A 20,512-nucleotide genomic window follows, 5' to 3' on the forward strand; every position below is an offset into this window, starting at 1 on the left:
AGGGACAGATGGCAGACCTACCCTGAAATTGCATTTTTGGAAAAGTAACACATGGTAAATCGCATTAATTGTAATAATCGCTTTTTACGCCTTGATAAAAACTGGCAAAGACCTTCAGAGATCTTCTAATCATGGCAAATTAGCACGGCTCCTCTTCGCAGTGACAGAGCCCAAGTGCAATGGCACTTTGGTTTCTGCTCAGAGGCTGTGGGACTGAACAGGACATAGGAGCCGCTGGCTCAGGAAAGAGATGGGCAGAGGAGGCCCTGGATGTAGACAGGCTAGGGAACAATCGTGTCCCATCTGGGGCCAGGTGGTTGGTATTTCTGTAGGCCCATGTTTGGTTAATATAATAGTGGCACGTGAGAATTTGCTTCTCCTTTGCATCTACTGAAGGCGAGGGCTGTGCTGGTATCATCGTTTCTCTCCCTTCAAACTCAGAGGATGAAGGGAAGGTGGGGGAGGCAAGATTTCCTGCAGCGCATCTGTGTTTTTCTTCTCCTGTTGAACTACCCATAGAACTCAAGGAGAATTTCTGTTATCTAGCAAAAGCTTTCCGGTTTCCTCTTTTCTATTTGTTCCACGAAGACTTTTCTATCTTCGCTTTATTGCCCCTCTGTAAGTAAGCGGAGTCAAATTTCTGCCTTGCGCATGGAATTAGTCAACAACTTTCCGTATTTTCCATTATTTTCAACTCCCACAAGTATCTGTGTCTTTTTTTTTTCCCCATCAGCTCCTTACACATGCAAGAAACCTTTATGGAGAATGTCCCGGATATCAGGCACTCCACCAGTGTGGGCCACTTTAATGGCCATGAGATACAAAGGTTACTTACAGCTGAGATTTTTGTGTTCCACAAAGTTATTTGAAGCATTTTTAAATATCTTGTTTCATCCTCATGCAACAATGTGAGGCTGTTATCATCCCTGTTCTGCCCATGAGAAACTAGAAGCCCAGATGGATGGGGTGATTTTCTCAAGGTCACACAGCTCATTAATGGCAGAGCTGACCTATGAAACTGGGCCGTCCACCTGTAGAACCCGAGTTGTTCATGGTTTATACTTTGAACGACTAAGATGATGATGATGTGAGCAGACAAACTGGAAAATAAGCAAAACAATTTGCATCCAGGTTGTCGAGAGCCCTTCTCAACATGCGCAAATGTTTTAGGGCAGCGGTCAGCAAACTTCCTGTCAAGGGTTAGATAATGAATAAGTACGCTTGGCCTGTTGTACCATCCCTGTTGCAACAATTCAGGTCCACTGTCGGAGCAAGAAAGAACTGTAGACAGTATGTAAATGAATGAGGTGTCTGTGTTCCAATAAAACTTTATGTAAACAGTGATGCGCTAGATTTGATCCACAAGAGTGTATTCTGCTGACCTCCGTACTCTGTGTTGGGGGATTCCAAGGATCAAGCTCCAACACTGCCTGCAGGTAAGAGGTAGACATTTGAGTCAAGCCTTGGCAACAAAAAGGAGACAAAAAAGGAGAAAGCCATGCCCAGCAGACAGAAACGTGTTTCAGAACTGGGGGCATCTGTTGGGAAAGGGCTATTTGGGCAAGATGTGGAATTGTGAGTGACAAGAGGTGTATAAGATGATGGCAGAGAACACATTTGGGAAGGAGGAATTGAGCCTCTTGTTAGAAATAGTTTATTGTCAAATAACAGTTTTCTGAGGTGTGGTTTATTTTATAGCTTTTGTGGGTTTTTTTTTGTTTTATTCTGTGAACAACATGTTTCTCTTTCCCTGATACAACTTGGATATTTCCCTTTCAGTCTGTAGCATGGAAAATGTCTTCATGTGCAATTTTGTCAGCAAAAGAGGAAGAAGAAAAATCCTAGAGGGTGTACCATCTACACGAAGGTACATATGCTCCAAGAAACACGGTATCCCAGAGACGCTGCATTGACACATTCTAGGAGATACTCACAAAGAAGATGAGGACAAATTTTTGTCTTTTGTGAAACCCTATGGGTATAATTTTGCCATTAGTCAAGATGGATGTTGCAGTGTTGAGACATGAGAAATCTTTGAAACACCAACGGCATAACAAGAATGCTGCAGGGAAACAAAGTTGATTCCATCCGTTTTCTTGGGCTGTAAGTCAGCTAAAGTTGCTTATGACAGCTTGCTGATGAAACATGATTTATAACGTTCACAGACACTTGTCCAAGTTATTAAGTTTATTAGAATTACCGCATAGGCCTGAAAGCTGTTGAGCATGGTGTTGGATTCTAGTCTCTAAAATCAAATGATCTTCCTGGGAGTCTATCTGGGACAGGTCCTCCCAGGAGCTGAGTCTCTCTGTGGGAGAAAAAAGTGGGGGTTGGAAGGCAGATCAATTTCCCTTGAAACGTGGGTATGTCTGCTGTAGGCAACCAGGGCATTCCCTTGATTTTAAGATTCCCCATCTGGAAAAAATAACGTAGAGTTTCAAATGAAGCCCCCAGTTAATGCGATGATGTTCCTAAATCGGGTGCCAGGCCAAGATGCAAGTTTTCCCAAAAGAGAAAACCGAAAAGTATTCCATGATTTTTAAGCCCCTACCCACTCCTAAGGAATAAAAGGATGTAAAAGAGAGCTCTTTGGATGTCTGAAGCTTCCCTTCACCACACCCACCCAGGGGAGCAGGTTAGAGGGACTATGCCCTGTACTTCAAGCCTAGTGGGGCTTCATCATCCACCCCAAATAGAATGACACAGTGGGGTCCAGTGTACTGGTATCTGGCTTCTACTCATTCTCCCTCATCAAGGGACTAAGGGTGGGACAGCCCTGAAGATTCCTCCAAAGAACCCACAGAGGCATCACAAGCAAGAGTTCAACCTCTGCTAGGCCCAGAAAGCATGGAGTCGGCTGGGAGAGCTCCAAATAAGAACTTTCCTACCACTTGTGGCCCTTCCCTCCGCTCTGTTCCAATGGTACGGTGTCAGAATGTGCACTTAGCAACAGAGGCGAGAGGAGAAGATTCTAGTCAGGTGACAGAGCAGAAACCCATCACATCAGCATCCTCAAAGGCAGCTTCTGGCCTCCACTGGGCCTGAGTTGGCAGAAGGCCAAGTATCAACTTCGATCAACTTTCAAGCATTGACTCTTCCTCGAAACTGGACACTGGCATCATTACACTGACATGGTGTGTTATGATTGAAGAGTGTCGAGAAGACATGAGGTCTGCTGACGCTTTCATCCAAAGTTAACCATTAAGGAACCTCAGTAAGGAAATTTAAGTAAAGGGTAAATAATGTTACCCTACATCATAATGTTTTGATTTTGCATTTATGCAGGTCCTGGATCTGGTTGCTCCCAGGTCCCTTTCTTCTGCCTCCTTCCACTTTGTTCAGCATCTCAGAATTCCAAGATGGCTGTCAAATCTCCAGCCACCGTGTACATGCTCTGTAGTATATCCTCCCCCTGAGTGGGAGTGGATTCGTCCTGTTGTCCAAGACTCTGCCTTAGGAGATGGGAGGGAGACTGTCCTGCTGGTTTGCAAGAAGGAAGCTCCCATGCTGGGAGAGCCAGATGGCTACGGCCTGCATGTGACTTTGAGGGGCCTTTTTCAACTCCAAAGCGGGTGAGAAAACTCAGTCCTACAACCACAGGAGATTAATTCTGTCAACGACCTGGATGAGTGTGGAAGAGGACCAGAACCTCACATGAGACCACAGCCCCAGCGAACACCTTGATTTCAACAAGCGAGACCCTGAGGGGAAGACCCAGCTCATTCATGCTTGGATCCTTACCGAGAGACAGGATGACATAGTCAGTATGTGTTGTTTTAAGCTTCTAAGTTTATGGTAACATCTTACACAGGCATAGAAAATTAACACAAGATAGGTATACTTCTGGGAAGCGGGTTGCCTAGACTCCCATGCCAGCTGAGCTCCGCCAGGCTTCATCAGTGAGAAGGGCTGCAGAGACAGGGACGGATGCACGGCGTGGGGGCGGGGGGTGTGCAGGGAGGAGGGGCAGCAAGAAACCAGGGCGTCCAGCCTTTCTGCCACGCCTCAGAGGTTCCAGCTGCCATTAGGTGACCGGTCAGACAAGAATTGTCTTTGCTCAACCCACATTACCCCTTCTTTCTTTTCCTTTCTAATGTCAGAAACTGCTATCAGCAAGATGAAAAAATAGAAAAATTAAAGAGTGGCAACAGAGAAAAGCTCATCACACTCTCCTCTGGCTGTAGGCTCCAGTAATTCTGCCTCTTCTCTCTGCCCCGCTGCTCCCTGACGATGCCGTTCTTTGGCTCACCTTACCATACAGGTACCACTTAGCATCTCGGTTAACACACTCCCTGCCTCAAAGGCCTGCTTTTTAAGAAACTCAAATGGTTTTGATTCCTGACTGATAAAGCGTTGCAGAAGTCGTATCTGTCTGTCTGTGCATACATCCATCCTTGTATGTAGGCATGTACATGCATACACATATATAAATACATACGCATACGTGTAAACTATTTTTTTTGGTAGAAGACTGAGCCAAAGTGGATTCAATCACCTACCACCAAATGCTTTCAGGTTGGTAATAAACTTTGAAAAAAATACACTCGCTTGCATTTAGTACAACTGCTGAAGGCTTTCACAGACAGATCTTTGATCTAATGGGGAATCCCAAGTCTAGCCCTGCCAAGAAATCTATGACATCACTCACCTTTGGGCGTCCTCAGTCTTTTGTACTAGAAGATGAGCAGCCACTTCCAGGGACTCTGAAGAAAAATTCTACCTCCTCCTCTCCCTGCCCCCACTTGACTATTTTCTCATACCTTCAGTATGAGCTTGCATCACTGGCCTAACCCACAAAGCCCAGAATTTGCAAGCACTGGAACCAAGGACACCTGAGGTATCCTAGTCATTCAACAACATATTTCATCCAAGGTCAAATACCAAAACCTACTCATTTGGTCATGCTGGCAAATTTGCTATAAAGTAGAGATATTTCCTCAAAGGGGTGAGTTCTTAGACCATTATTAAAATTTCAACTTTCTTGCCCCTTTTATGGAATGTCACTTATGGCTTAAATTTACAAAATAAAAAAGGGGGGGGGAGGTACACTCAGATGCAGAGGCTCTGTGACCAAACAGAAGCAAAGCTGCTGCACCAGCCCATCCATTAACATTTGTGCATGAACCGAAAGGCCACTCAGGGGCCCAGACTGCAGATTAGTGCTCCACATGGGCTCTCAGAGGTAAAACTCTTGCATGGAGGCTGACTCCATCTCTCGACCTACCCAGATGTCTCGGCCATCAGTAGCCCAAAGGTAGCATCAGAGAAGGAAAGAATGGTTTATAGGATCAATGCTGTCACCTCCTGCTGTGTGTACGCTTGATCTCATACTGGCCAGCCCACCATCCTGGCAAGGGAGAATCACGAAACCCAGTGTGCCCGTCGGTTTCGGCATTACCCACCGTGGGCCCTGGAGATGCCCACATGAGATGTTTGGTTACAAATCAGCAGGCAGTGAGGAGCATTTGCCTGCTGACCTGTGATCTTGAGCTCACAGTGATGCTGTGGAAAGGGAAACCAACGACGGGTTCGCACATGGGACGACTGTTTCTGCTTTTGTTGACTTTCTGGCGAATTCTTTTTGTCTGGAGCCAAGCTATGGTTGCAAAAGATAAATGAGCGGAGTTCCAACACGAATGTTGGTTGACATTTTCGTTTGTGTAAATGAGTAAGAGGAAAGTGGAACAACGGAGAAGACGTATGTTGGAATTTCACTCATTTGTCAATGACATGAGTGACTTCTTTGCTGAATCAGGTAATAATTCTCAAATACTAGAATACTGCCTCCATTTCTTGTGCTACACAATGGAAGAGCTACAAACTCAACAAACGTTTAAACTGAATCTGCGGGGTTAACGTTTTCTGTCACTTCATCTTAAATCGAGAAAATCAACAATCCCATAAATCCAGTGCACGTCTGTGGTACTCCGTTTCTGCTGTGTAAATCTCAGGACATGGGCCACAAGTGTCCATCGCTAAGCTGGACGCCTGAGGAGGGCAAGACAGAACCTCATCTGTTGTGCTCAATGCTGCATCCCCGGGACTTGTACAATTCATAGCACGTGGCAAGTCCTCAAAGGAGATTCACTGAAAAAATGAATAAGTCCTCTCTGCCTTCCTTATCATTAAATAAAGAGAAAACAGAAGGTTCTGCCATTGGGGGAGTTGTTTTATGAAAGTTCCTTGTCGTAAGGAGCTTCTGGTTACTCTTCGTTCCCGACTTGAGATCTAGAGAACCCAACAGAGGCTCAAGGGTAACTTTCAAGACCTTTCCCTTCCTGGGTCAAGCACAGGGATGGTTGGAGGAAGGAAGTGAGTCTAAAGATGGAACTCACATTGCTGCTCCTTGGTTCGGTGTGAATTACGGACTGAATGAGGGCTTGTGTAGTGAAGAGACTAGGGATCTATTCTAACCTTGCCGCCTTCTTCACTATATTTGTATCAGTCACAGTTTCTCTTTCTCCCTTACTATCTCTGTTCTGGTCCCAAGTGAGTATTGTCTCCTTCAGGTGTTTTCTGAAATACCACTAGTAATACCTGCTAGCAAAGTCTAGTAATGTTATTATATATATATTTTTTCTCTAAAATACTCTACTTACTATATATGTGTACTTGTTCATTTTCTGCCTCCCTCCACCAGAATGTAGTTTCCATAAGGATAGAGGTTTTAAAAATTTTTTGGTCTGTTTTACTTATTGCTATATCTCTAACTTCTCAATCAATATTTGTTAACTAAATGAACAACTATACTGAGCACCTACCTGGGGCCCTAAACTGTGCTAGGAGATATGTTACCCCTATCACAAGAGAGATATGATTCTTATCCTTAAAATTTATAATTTCTAAGAAGACTATTAAACAAAAATCACACTACCAATTAATTATAATCTTATGTACTTTAAAGGAAAGGTAAAAGGGTATCACCTAATACTCAAGTTATGGAAGTCTTCACTTAAAAGACACTGATATTGGGGCGCCTGGGTGGCTCAGTGGGTTAAAGCCTCTGCCTTCAGCTCAGGTCATGATCTCAGAGTCCTGGGATCAAGCCCGACATCGGGGTCTCTGCTCAGTGGGGAGCCTGCTTCTCCCTCTCTGCCTGCCTCTCTGCCTCCTGTGATCTCTGTCAAACAAATAAATAAAATCTTAAAAAAAAAAAAAAAGACACTGATATTTAGGCCAAGGGCACTTGTTCAACCAACAGTCAAGAAGAACACCATCCAAAAGCTATGAACAAGCATGCAAGAGCTTAGGGTACATAGTATTGGCACTCTTCTTGAACAACACTGCTTGGTGACAAGATCTAGCTAATTGTGAATTAATAAAAATTAATCTTTTAGAAATAAGAAAGGTACAATGGGAGAACTAGCCATGAGCAGTGAATTTATTTAAATAAAGGACTAAGAATAGATATAAATATACTGGGAATTATGGCTGTGACCACAATGCAAATGTTATAATCCATGACAATATAAAAAAGGTGATACAACCATAAAAATAGGAAAAGGAGGGAGAAATCAGGAAGAAGGAAGAAGTGTAAGTGCTAATTCCCTCATCTTTGTAGCAAGGAGGAAGCAGATTCTATCATATATGTATGTGTGTGTGTGTGTGTATAAATAATTTCTACATATAGAAATATTTCTATATATAGATAGATTTCTACATATATATATCTATATACAGATATGCTTCTATATATATAGATATAGAAATATATTTTATATAAGGATATATTTGAAATGAGGTTAAATGTGAATGACAGTTCTTTCTTAGTGATGGATAGATTTTTAAAAATTATATTTTGAACTTCGCTATAGCACTTGAGTTTATTTCAGGCATATATACTTTTTTTCTTTTATGAACACACATAGTTATGATGTTGTTATGAAGAGGAAGAGGGGTGAGGAGAGAGCAGGAAGAGGGTCAATTGGACAGGAGGAGGAGCGTCCGCCACCATGGGAGCACTCCGGGGAATGGCTGCGTTGGTGTGAAAACAAACACAAAATGGAGCATGAAGGTGTGGCCAGAGATGAGACAAGGATGGAGAGAGATCCTGATGATGTAGGACCCTGCGCGCTGCTTCGAAGACTGTTTTCCAAGTTTGAAGCAGGGGAGTATGGGGAGATTTGTTAAGTGAAAGGGTCACTCCTTTAAAAGTGTACCCCGGTGGCTGCTGTTTTACAGAGGTCTCGTAATGGAATATTATCATTGCTAGCAAACTTCAATGTAAAAGAAAGAAAGAAAAAAAAAGGCGGAACATATCGGTAGTTTCACCTGAAATGAGGTGAATTTTTTCAAGTCCTACTTGACTGGTCTATGCAGTCAGCATTTCTACCCTGACTGGCATCCATGGCCCTGAAGTGGATTCTGGCTTTTGCTTTTGGTTCTACCACCACTGGAAGACGACACAGATATTATCAAATATGTGTGTCCCTGCACAACAGAAAAATCAGCCTTTGATTTGTTCTAAAAGGTGAGTTTTTCAGCCTTTGATATGTTCTAAAAGGTGAGTTCTCTAAGACTGGCAGAGAAGGGTGGGGGAGGGTACAGCCGAGGGAGGGAGAGGAGAAGAAAGGGAGGTAGGAAAAACGGCAAAACTAAGGCCAGCTGGTGGAACACGTAATGGAACTGAAGACAGGAAAAAGAGAAAAAAGGAAAGAAAAAAGAAGGAAGGGCAGGAATGTGGAGAAAGAAAAATAAATAAATAAATAAAATGGAAAGAATCCATACCAGCAGATGTGGACGGATCCCTTCAGGCCCTGGCCTTGCTGTAATTATTTAGCTCAATGGGTTTGGGTGCCAGGAGGTGGACCCCAAAGGGCTTGGGTCGGACCCATCACTGGGATCAATTAGTTTCACTGCATTCCCTGCTCTGCCTCAGCCACTTTTCTTCACCTCGGGTCATGTACTTCTCTTTTTTACACCTCAGATTATTTTTCTATAAAATGGGAGCAGCGATATTTTTTTTCTACCTCCCAGGACTGCCTTAGAAATTTGCATAACTTATTTGAAGGAAGCCAGAATGTCAATATTTAAAATAGAATTCTCAATTCGGAGCTAATGTTTTGGCTTTTCTCAGTTTGTCAATAAACAGAGAGGCACTAAGGGACTACTTTTGTGTTTGAAAAGCTCTATTCGGAATTTAAAGCTGTGGAGGAGACAGGAGTAGGTGTTAAAAAGAGTCCCTTTTCATCAAAATTCACAACTTTTGGTCTTCAAATGACAGTGTTAAGAAAATGAAAAAGCAAGCCACAGACTGCAGAAAATATTTGTCAGACACACACACACATGACAAGGGACTATATCTAAAAATATATATAAAGAACTTTTTTAAGATGAACAACCCAATTTTAAAAAAGTGAGCTAAAGATATGAAGAGAACTTCACAAAAAAAGATATATGCACGGCCAGCAAGCACATATAATGATGCTCAATATCATTAGTCATCACTTACAATTAGATATCACTACATACCCACTATATTAATCAAAATTAAGAAGACCTGCTAATAACAAGTATTGACAAATATGTGGAACAACAGGTGGTAAGGATATAAAATTGTTAAGCTCCTTTTGAAAATAGTTTGACAGTTTCTTATGAAGTTAAATATATACTTATTATGCATCCTACCATATTACTACTGCATTTTTTAAGATGTAAAACTTTTCTTTATTCATAGATGACATGATCTCCAATAAAGGAAATCCTACAGTCTACAAAGAAGACTCTAGAACTAGTAAGTATGTGTAACTACTACTGCATATTTACTGAAGAGAAATAAAAACATATGTTCACACAAAGACTTACTCATGAACATATAAAGCAGTTTCATTTATGATAACCAAAAAGCAGAAACAAACTAAAGGTTCACCATCAAGTGAGTGGAGAATGGATACATACATAACGGAATACTAACAAACAGATAAACAAGAAATAATGAATCCTGACACAGGCAAAATTGTGGATGAATTTCAAAAGCAGTATACTGAGTGAAAGAAGTAAGACAAAAAATACCACACACTGTAAGATCTGGTTTATATAAACAAATCCAATCTATAGTGACAGAAAATAGTTTAGCAGTTGCCTAGGGCTGAAGAGAAGGAGAGGTGACTGGCAGGAGACAGAAGAGAACTTCTGGGGTGATGAAAACATTCTATACATTGATTGTGGAGTGTTTATATCAGTATATAAATTTGTCAAAACTTATTGAAATGTATTTTTGAAATGGGGGCATTACATATATATGTAATGTGATATATCTATATATCTAGATATACATATAGATATATAGATATAGATATCACCTCAAAGGTTGATTACTTTTCTAAAGAGAAGAAACAAAAAATTCCTTACACCAAAGGGCTTTCAGTCTAAGAAGCGCTGTATCCTTACGGCACTTTATTCTAAATTATATCAATTTGAGGAGGGGGAGAATTTTCTAGTGAGGGATCTTAAAGCCTGTTCTAATATTAACATACTTTCTATATTAATGCTACCATCCATCATATCTCAATCTACAAAGTGACAACGATGCTAAGTGAATCAAGTAGCATACTAACTCCTTCTACTGACATCTTGACTATCCTTTATAATGTCATCTGCCTTCAAACAAATCAAATTTTGTCCTAAGAGGTACTATTCATAATATTTGTGCCATCAGTTTTACACTTACTGTGCACACGGGCTAATAACAAGGTTTTTTAAGCTTAAGAGACTTCAGTGACATTTGAAAAATATCTGAGATGAAAAATATAGTAGATGAATAATTTCCTTAATCAGTATAATCTCCAACAAATTGACTATCAACCATTTACAACTGGTTCATGGGAAAATTTTTAAAGTCTTGGATGACTGTCAAAATAAATGTGTTATAAATGATCATTTAGATTATATAAGAATTAATAATAAAAGCTACTTTTTCATATCAATTCTCCTTAAATTATTTCCAATTACTGTCACTTATTCTTTTGTGGAATTTCTTGCCATTATCTTTCCTGACAAGCTTGAGCTCTGGTTGTATCCACAGGGAACAGGGATTTCTGTGCTACTACAGAGAGCTCTGGTTACAGCAAAATAATAGATTTCAGTTACCCAAGAATGACATTTCCTTGCTGCCTTAATCCTCACAGAGTGTTCCTTTCCTGGTTCACTAAAGGTGCTGATCAGATCGCAGACGAACAACCTGTGATGAAGTGGTTCTCTTATGTCCCAAGGTATAGCAGGTTGCAGTGTGGTGTGGAATGGAATGGGGTGGGGAGATGCAGGGACCTCACTTTCTCCTTTGGTTTTATTTGAAGCCATTAAGGAAAATGAATGATAAGGATAAAATGAAAGACTTCTAGAGTTAAGCGACACCAAAATCCCACCTGACGTGGAAAATAGGATTTTTAGTCTGGCATCTACCTCTGGCATCTCTTTTTGTAAAATATTCAGTAATAGACATCATTCTTCCTTAAGCTACATTCATGACTCCCTTAAAGCGAACCAAGTGCCTAGTCTTTGTAAGATGCTGGAGAAAGTTTTAATTTAATCCTCTGAACTTCTCTACAAAGTAGGCTTTATGATTATTTTTTCCATTTTGCATAAAAGAAAACTGAGACTCAGAGTGGTTACATCATTTCCCCCAAGGACACACAGCTAATAATTAGAGGAGGGAGGAGTCAAATGTAATCTGTCTGACTCCAATGTCACCAAGGCATGAGACTTTCTTATTGGGAAACTTGGTGGCTACTTATTCAGACATCAAGGACAGTCCGACAATGTTCAATGGGAGATTTTGCACAGAGAATATGAAGAGACTCATATGAAATCCAAAAGTCAATCTGAGATACAGTTTCGACCTTGCAATATACTGCAAAGATACTAATATAAGAATAGGAGTTATAGGTATTTCTCCTCTACTAAAAAACTGTACTAATTTATAAGGCTGATCAAATAGATTCACTATTTGAAGACCTAATTAGTAAATATTTTGGAGGCAGACTGACAGTATCTAAAGATACTGCATTTTTTTTTTTTTTTGGACTCAGCATTTCTACTTCTAGAATCTGTCTTACAATGAAACTTGCACTAGTGTTGAAGTATACATACATATCTACAAAATCATTTGCAAAGGTGCTTATAGGAGCAAAAATTGAAATGATCCAAGAAGCCATCACTGGGGAATGGTTTAAAAAGTGTTGCTGCATTTATTCAATTGCATTACCATGTAGGTTTAAAAGAAAGAGGTAGATTTACATGATGTAGGAGGTTATCCAAAATATATTAGGTAGAAACATATGTTGCGTAACAATATGTATACTATTTTTATAAAAGTAAGAAGATATATATTTGTATATGAATAGAAAAATCTGTAGGGATACATGCTAATTGTTAAAAGTGGTTATGCCTGTGGGAAAATATTGATAAGAAGGGAGAGAAATCTTTTGTCATCTTTGGAACTCCTAGATGTGTGCAATGACAATGTGTGTGTGTGTATGTGTGTTTAAATAGAAGTATTTGAATTTATATTGCTCTTTATACATATACATATATACATATGTATATACATATATGAATATTATAAAAAGTAAAGAGCAATATAATATATAAACATATATATGTATATATATACATATATGTGTATATATATACACACACACATATATATACATCCATTAAAACAACTGAATAGATCAAAATGTTAACAATGTTAACAATGGCTCTCTCTGGATGGTGGGGCTACAATTTCCTTTTAATCTTGTGCTTTATGTATTTTTACAAAATTTTCCTTAGTGGATATATTAAATTTATAATTATAATAAATTGTTGAGTCCCTGGACAGACCTCCTTCTCTCTGTAATTTGGCTGTATTAGCCACCTAAATGGATAAGTCTGAAAGAGTAGGATGTCCTTTATCTCATTGGGCAAAACAACACATTCTCAACATTTAGCCTGACAAAGCAGAGTGTTGTGGCTTACTAAGCAAACACAGATACACTCTATGTCTCGGGTGGCTTGGCAGTATGTGTTTGGGACCACCATCATCCAATCAATCAATGGAGATTACTTAGACAGTTGTTGCTCTCAGTATGTAGGTGCTGTAGGAGAATGCAAGGACGAGACATGGTCCTCATCTTCAAGGTAAAGAGCAGGATCTAGGTGAGCAAGAAACACCCACATAAGAAACAGAGGACAATCTCCAACACATAATCTGAACGTTTAAACTGTGTAGCGCAGAGAGACGAGCATTGTAGGCATTAGGAGGAGTCACAAGAGGTGCAAGGGTCCGTGGCATCGTGGTCCACTTGCCTCATTTGACCAGTGACACGCGTCAGCCTTAGGGAGTGAACGGATGTTACTCAGCAGAGTTCAGATTGACTTCTGTTCCTTGTGTCTCTTTTACTACTTTTTACATCTTAATCCTATAGACATTTGGAGGCAGTTATTCTTTGTTGTGAGAAGCTGTCCTGTGTTTTGAAGAATGTTTAGCAGCATCCCTGGGACCAACCCTCTACATGCTAGTCAAACTCTATTGCCTACTTGTAATAGTCAATAATGTTGTTGCCAAAAATCACCCCCAGTCAGGAACTGGGGGTGATTTTTGATTGATTAGGATAAAAGAAGGAGCATTTAAGACAAGGGTTGAGATGGTCAAATATGCCACCTATTTGAGGGGGATGCTCAGGAAATGAGACAATCTTAGGGAACTCATGCAATAGTGACTAGTGGAAAACATGGTTATGTAGGCAAAGTAGGACAAGACTCTGGAAACACAGATGTACCGAGATATCAAAGGAAATATAAGGCCATTGTGAAGTGTAAATAGGGAAATGTCATGACCAAATAGTATTTAAGGGAGACTGGCTTGCTTGAGATATAAGGATAGATTTCACCGGGAACAGAATGGATTCAGAAAAACAAGTTGTGAATAAATAACAACGTGCTTGGCAGCTCAGGGAGTGGAATGAGGTGGTGCCAATGGCCACAGGAAGGGATGGCAAGAGATTCAGTGTCTCTGAAAGGGAATATGAACAGGACTTGGCCTGATATGGAAGGTGAAGAAGAGCAAAGAATCAAAGATGATGACCCCAAGGATGAGGTGAAAAGCAACAGGTACAGAAGCCAAGAAAGGAACTCAACTTTCATTCATTAGTAATCTCGAGGGTTTTCATAATTGAAATGGCTTCTGTAAAGTATTTATAGATCAAATAAAAAATTCTAAACAATGCAGAAATAGGAAATACGCACATTGAGTATAAGTTGAAAGCTTTGGAGAAAAAGTGGTATTGGGAAAGGATTTCATAATCATACAAAACAGTAGCAAGGGCAATTTGGTATAAAAAGGAAGGAGTTAGGGGACCCCTGTCACCTCACTGAGTCACAGGGTCATTCCAAGATCTTCAGCAAATCAGTTCAATTCTCTGTCTTTAAATGCTTATTAATCTATTAGTAAAATTAAATATTTATTTAATCTATTAATAAAGTTAAATCTATTTAAATGTTTCTTTAAATGCTACTGATATTATCTGTTCGAGGATATGTTCATCTTTTTGCTTATTCAACAAACACTGATTGAATTTTACCTCCATATGCTGGCCCCTGTGGGTAGCTCTAGAAATGTAAAAATGAAGGCAACATAACCCTTACCTTCAGAAAAAGTTGGTAAACCAACATATGATAGGAGGGAAATGTATCAGTTAGGATGCTCTTGGCTACAAGTAACAGAAGACCCCAACAAAGCATGCCTTAAATAGTAAAGATACCTCTCTCAAAAAAAAAAAAAAAAAAAAAAGCCTCAGAATACAAGGTTCTGGGGTTGGTTAATTCAGTCAACCAGTGTCATCAAGAAGGACCCAGGTATTTTCTGCCTTTCTACTTTGATGTCTTCAGAATGTTGGCTTTAGGATTTAGGCTTGTCCTTACTCATGGATGCAAATGGCTGCCACAGCTCCATGCATCATGTCCTGAGACAAATGATACTGAAACTGTGAGGTCAAAGAGAAGCAATGCATATATAAAACCCAGGTCCTGGAACACAGAAATTATTCAATGGATGTTAGTTTAGCTATTATTATTTTTGAAATAATGTGATACCATTTAGCTCCTGGGAAACTGCTTGTATTAGTTTGCTAATACAAACTAACAAAGTATCACAATGAGTAGCTTAAATAACAGAAGCTTATCTTAGCACAGTTCTGGTTGTCTAGAAGGTTGAAATAGGTGTCAACAGAACTGGTTTCTTGCAAAGGAAGGGTCTATTCTGATCTCTTCCCTTGACATGCAGATGCCCATTTCTCTCTTGGTCTCTCCACATTAACTTTTCTTTTCTTTTTTTTTTTTTTTAAGTAGGTTCTATGCCCAGCATGGAGCCCAACTCAGGGCTTGAACTCATTATACTAAGAATAAGACCTCAGCTGAGATTAAGAGTCAGACACACACTGACTGAGTCATCCAAGCGTCCCCACATTATCTTACTACTTTGTGTGTCTTTCTCTTCCGTGGCCTTCTTTTTGTTAGGACACCAGTCATAGTAGATTAGGGGCTCACCTTACCCCAGTACTAACTGCATCTAAAACGATCCAGTTTCCACATAATTTCCATTTGGAGGTACAGGAATTTAAGACTTCAACATATGGCATTTGGGGGGGGAACATATCAATCTATAATAGCGTTCATCAATGTGCTTTGGTTTAGGTGTCATTTACTAGTGCTTTAAAAATGACTTTTGAAGAGAGAAGAAATATTTCTTCAAGAGAAAGGAAATAAGGGGGAAATTAGGAATTTGGCCAAGTGTTCCATGTATCAGATCTCCCTTCTAGTTAACAAATTCTCTTTCTGTACGAGTGGATTATTATCCACTTGGAGGTGAGAGCCATTCTGAGAATTTTTCCATAAACTGGGCCATTTTTATTAAGAATTATGGTATCTTCCCCTGGTTTTATTTCCTTTACTCTTTCCCCCCTCCAACTTCATCTCACTTATTTCCCTGTTCTTTCTAAGAAAAACAAAAAATCCTGTTTATTTATTTGCATTTCTTCCCCACATGGGGGAGAAACCCAGTGGCCAGGGGAGCGCGCCTAGAATTTAGACCACAGAGTGAAACAAAGCATAATACGTTTTACCAATTTATATATTCTCCTGGGTACAGGAAGAATTGCTAAGTTATTAAAAGTCGAGTGAGTGGTCTCAGCTGCTTGAGGGAAACCCCGAGACCGTCTGCAAGGTCTGGCCGTCTTTCATCTGGGGCCACAGCAACCCTCTCCTTGGCCCGGAGGGAAGATGGATGGAAGCGGAACCCTGGGTTTCATTTCTGGAGAGAGGGAGAAGCCGAGAGGGGACCTAACAGGGTCTCTCCCTCCTGGTCCTCGGCAGGACTGCAGCCTCCTTCATTACGCCAAGCTGAGAGGCAGTCTGGTCTCAGCTCCTTCGCTTAGTCCAGCCCCTTGGCTACCTCCCTCTTCCTTCCCCTTTCTTTTCCACCAGACCTACACGTGTTTGTGAACTAGAGCTTTTTAGTTTTGAAAACCAGAGCCACCAGACCCAGAGCTGCTTCCACTAGTGCGTTTTCTGCACCTGCTTGGTGAAATGAAGGGCTGGGCACTTGCCCTCTTATTCAGTCGAAATCGGCTGGCTCATTGCAATGACTCATGGAGGCCTCACTCACACTTACATAGGTCCGATTTTTAAATTTCAAACTAAGCTTGCTTCTGAAAACCAAATTAAATACTTTTTCTTTCTTTTTTAATGCTTACCATTAATATTTTGTAAGGAGAAATGAAAAAAAAAAAAAGTTTTAGCATCTCCAACAGTGTGTTCCATGAGTTTCCTGGTGGGAGGTGATAAAGGCATTTTTTTAACTGACTAAAAATGGTTAGCCACAGCACCATGAAAATATCTCAGAATGTTTTAAAATGAAAAAAAAAAAAAAAATCCTGTGACATGGAAATAGCAATTTAGAGGGGGTCCAGGGTGTGCTGGCAGCTTTGAATGGCTGATTTTAGTCTTCCCCAGACCTCCCTCATGATTTCCACACCAATTTCCATCTACATCAAAAAAAAAAAAAAAAAAAAAAAAAAACCACCAAAAAACAAGCCTCCTAAGGTACATAGGGTAGAAAGTATGGGACCATTTGTTATTTTGGACACCGATGATTCCAACTGAGGGAGGACATTAAAATGTTTCAAGAAACACAGTCTTTGAAATACAGCAATAGATTCACATCTATAACAGACTCTTCCGTAATATGACCCCCTCAATGGAGTGCAGATCCCTTTTGTGACTCTCTCATGCTTCAGATCTCAGCCCGTAGGCACCTTTTTAAGTCCTGGAATTTAGCTATAGCCTTTACTGATGCTTAACAACCATTCGCGCCACACACAGATTGAGGCATAAAATTATGGTAGACAACATCATTCTAAAAACTTCTGCCATTTTCAACTTTCTGGAAATCCACTGCTTTGCTATATATTCCCGGAGGAGGATGGACGCCGCACTTGTAAAGTGCTTTGCATCCCTTACCAGGAGGATGGCGGGTGATGTGGCTGGAAACCAAAAATAATTTAACCTAATTTGCATGTCCAGAGAGGAGGTGTGATGAGGGAGACTTAATTATTATTTACTGTTACTTCAAATAATACTCAATGAAAATGTGTCTCCCAGGATGCCAGGTGGTAATTACCCGCATTATTTTGTTAATATGCAGATTCTCCAGGACCATCTCTCTGCCACACTTGTCTCTCTCTCAGGGTTATTCTAGTAGTGCTAGGCTTCTCATGCCCACAGACCAGCCTACTCAACAGGTTCCACTCGAACATCTTTCTGGATGCTTATTCATTCTGGTCGCTCCTTATTTTTCATTTACTCAGGCTCCCCCTTACTTAGGAAGAGCTGCTCAGGGCTGGTAACCTTCTCTTGGAGGGGGGGGAGGGTGCCAAGGGCTGGAAGAGAGCTCAGGGGAGGCAGAGCTAGAATAAGATGTATTTCCACTAGGTCTAATGTTGAGGCCATCCTGCAACAAAGAGAAAAGGGTGCTGAACTGAGATAGGCAAACCTATCAATCTCTGAGCACTACCATATTACGCTGGGACTGCGTAGATTTAGGCGAAACAACACATAAACATCCAGGCACTATTGGGCACCTGGTGAAATGAGAAACAGTCCCCTGTGTCTTCCAAGTCTTTAGTTGCTTTGGGAAGGAAATCTCGTCTCAACATCAACAGGTTGGCCTAGAGAGGTCTACTGACAGTATGCACCTCTGTGAAGTTGGGTTAGATCAATTTTCACTCCAATACAGTTCTCTGCTTTAGGCAGTCTTCAAAATGTGTACAAAACCACCACTTCCATTTCTACAGTGCTTGACTGTGCTTGATCTTTCTCTATGTTCTTCCAACCAACTATGCTCATTTTTGAAACAGACTGGCTCATTTTCTCAGATCACCAAAGAAGGGGGTTTGTCTTTTGCTTTTGGGGGTTATTCCCCCCCAGATCCCCCCAACAAATCTCTGGGATTTTCCAAATAAATAGTGTTATATCATAATCCAGATTTGGGGGCTTTTGCCATGTGGCCTTTGAGCCAGCTGTGACTTGACCTGGGGAGTTTACATCCGGATGCGGTGACGGCACTAGGTTTTGCTGTATGACAGAGCTAACTGCTATATCATGTTCTTAGGCTACTGACGATCTGCCTTTGGTAACTCTTAAGCACTGCCCACACATTAGAGTCCTAAGTCACACCATCATTCTCACGCTTTGGAAGAGGGCAGTGAGGGGCACTTATGTGTGGCGATTATGCAATTTTTGTGGACAGAGCACATTAGCTTATCTTCTGTCAGTTTGTATCTAGTCTTCTCTTTTCGTATTTTATTTCGTGATCCCTGGATTAAGGCTGACGTCCAGATTCTTGTCCTGATTTGGCAGCTATTTTGCTGCAAGACTTGAATTTCTGGGGTCAATTCACTTCTCTGGGTTTCACTTTTCTCAGCTGCCAGAAACAGGGTTTGGACAAGACGGTCTCCAAAATCCTTGCCTGATTGAGTCCTCTAAGGTTCTCTGACATCCTGTTTTCATGTTACAATTTTTTTTTTTTTAAGAGGAGGGGGCATGCAGATAGGATGGTGATATTTTATTTCCCAAAAGCTTTGATCAAACCAAGTCGGCTGAGTGGGGAGGTGGTATCTCTCCACTTTCGTCTCCATATAAAATGGCTTAAGTTGCTAACTATATGCAAGGAAGCATTTCTTGAGAAAATGTGAAAAATGTAAATGCGGTTAGAACTCTTTTACGATGCATAGATATGATCTCTACTTTATAATGCTGGTGATCTCTGTTCTCTTGCAGCCAGAAATCATCAAGGAAAAAAAAAAATCAATGAGCAGCTAGAAGGGCTGTGGTGGTGCTCTTTGAAGAGTACAATGGCAAAAAGTTACAACAGAAATATCATTCATTGATGGAGGGTGATGATTTGGTGCCTAGTCTTGTTCTGGTGTCATTATACAGCCCTGAATTTATGACAGTTTGCCAAATGATGGTGCAATGGGAAACCTAATTTGTGCTAATTGCTCTTCGTGGTGAAATCAAGTTTAAGTTATTTAAAAGCTACTGGTCAAAACAATCAGGTTCAATACCACATTCTCAACTTTTGGTTTCCTATTAAAGACTTTTTCAGAAGGCACATAGCACTACCACGGACTAGAGTGGCCGCCATTTTGTGAAGGCTGGCAAAATATTGATATTGTTAAGCTTTGGCATCCACACAGCCAAGGGGCTTGACAAAGCTCATCGCCCAGGTACTACTGCTGTGCCAAGCAAGTCTGATACATCAATTTTCCACTCTTCCAAAGCGTTCTTCTACACATCTACATCAAATCATATGAATTCTCTACTTCAAATCCTTCTATGGATTCCCTTTGGGCTCATAATGAAATGCATACTCCATAAGACAGCTGAAAATCCCCTGTGTGTATTTACTGCTGTGTTTCCAGTGCTGGGACAGCACAAGGCTTATGATATACATCTGATGAATATTTGCTGAATTAATGAAAATCCTGAGTGATCTGGTCTCTGTTCATCTCTCCTACCTCTTTGTTCATCTCCAGCGAGTGTGGCCTTCTTACAGTTTGAGAAATGTACCAACTTCCTGTTCTGCACAAGGCTTTACCTTGAGCACGCTTTCCTTTGGTCAAATTCTACCTTCTTCCAGATAAACCATCATTCTTTCAGGTTTTTGGTAATCTTATTGGCTCCTGGTATTATTCTTTCTTATAGCACCAAATTCTTCAATTTCAGAGGATTATCAAGTTTCTAATTATATAATTATTTGTGTGACTACTAATTTCTAATTTCTCCCATTAGACAAGATGATTAGTTTCCAGGGATTGTGTCTGCACTGACACTGTATATTTTATAAACAATACTGTCCATACAGGATGCTTCCTCAATCAACCCTTATTTTAAAAATTATTTTAGAGGAACCACTGACATGTTAAAATTAAATTTGTATCTATTTATTCTAAATATTTAATACATGTAGGCAGTT

The 20,512-nt window shown here is 40.4% G+C and overlaps 1 long non-coding RNA gene across 2 annotated transcripts in view; it reads left to right on the plus strand.

Moving 5' to 3' along the window:
* The first annotated feature begins 9,676 nt into the window (after positions 1 to 9,676).
* Positions 9,677 to 20,512, plus strand: part of LOC309870034 — a 33,706-nt gene continuing 22,870 nt past the window's right edge. For both annotated transcript variants that reach the window (XR_014314437.1, XR_014314438.1), the window contains exon 1: positions 9,677 to 9,733. This is a non-coding gene — a long non-coding RNA (uncharacterized lncRNA). The remainder of the gene's footprint in view (positions 9,734 to 20,512) is intronic.

Source organism: Mustela nivalis (assembly GCF_964662115.1).
Source record: "Mustela nivalis genome assembly, chromosome: 7".
In the NCBI taxonomy this organism is placed as follows: Eukaryota; Metazoa; Chordata; class Mammalia; order Carnivora; family Mustelidae; genus Mustela; species Mustela nivalis.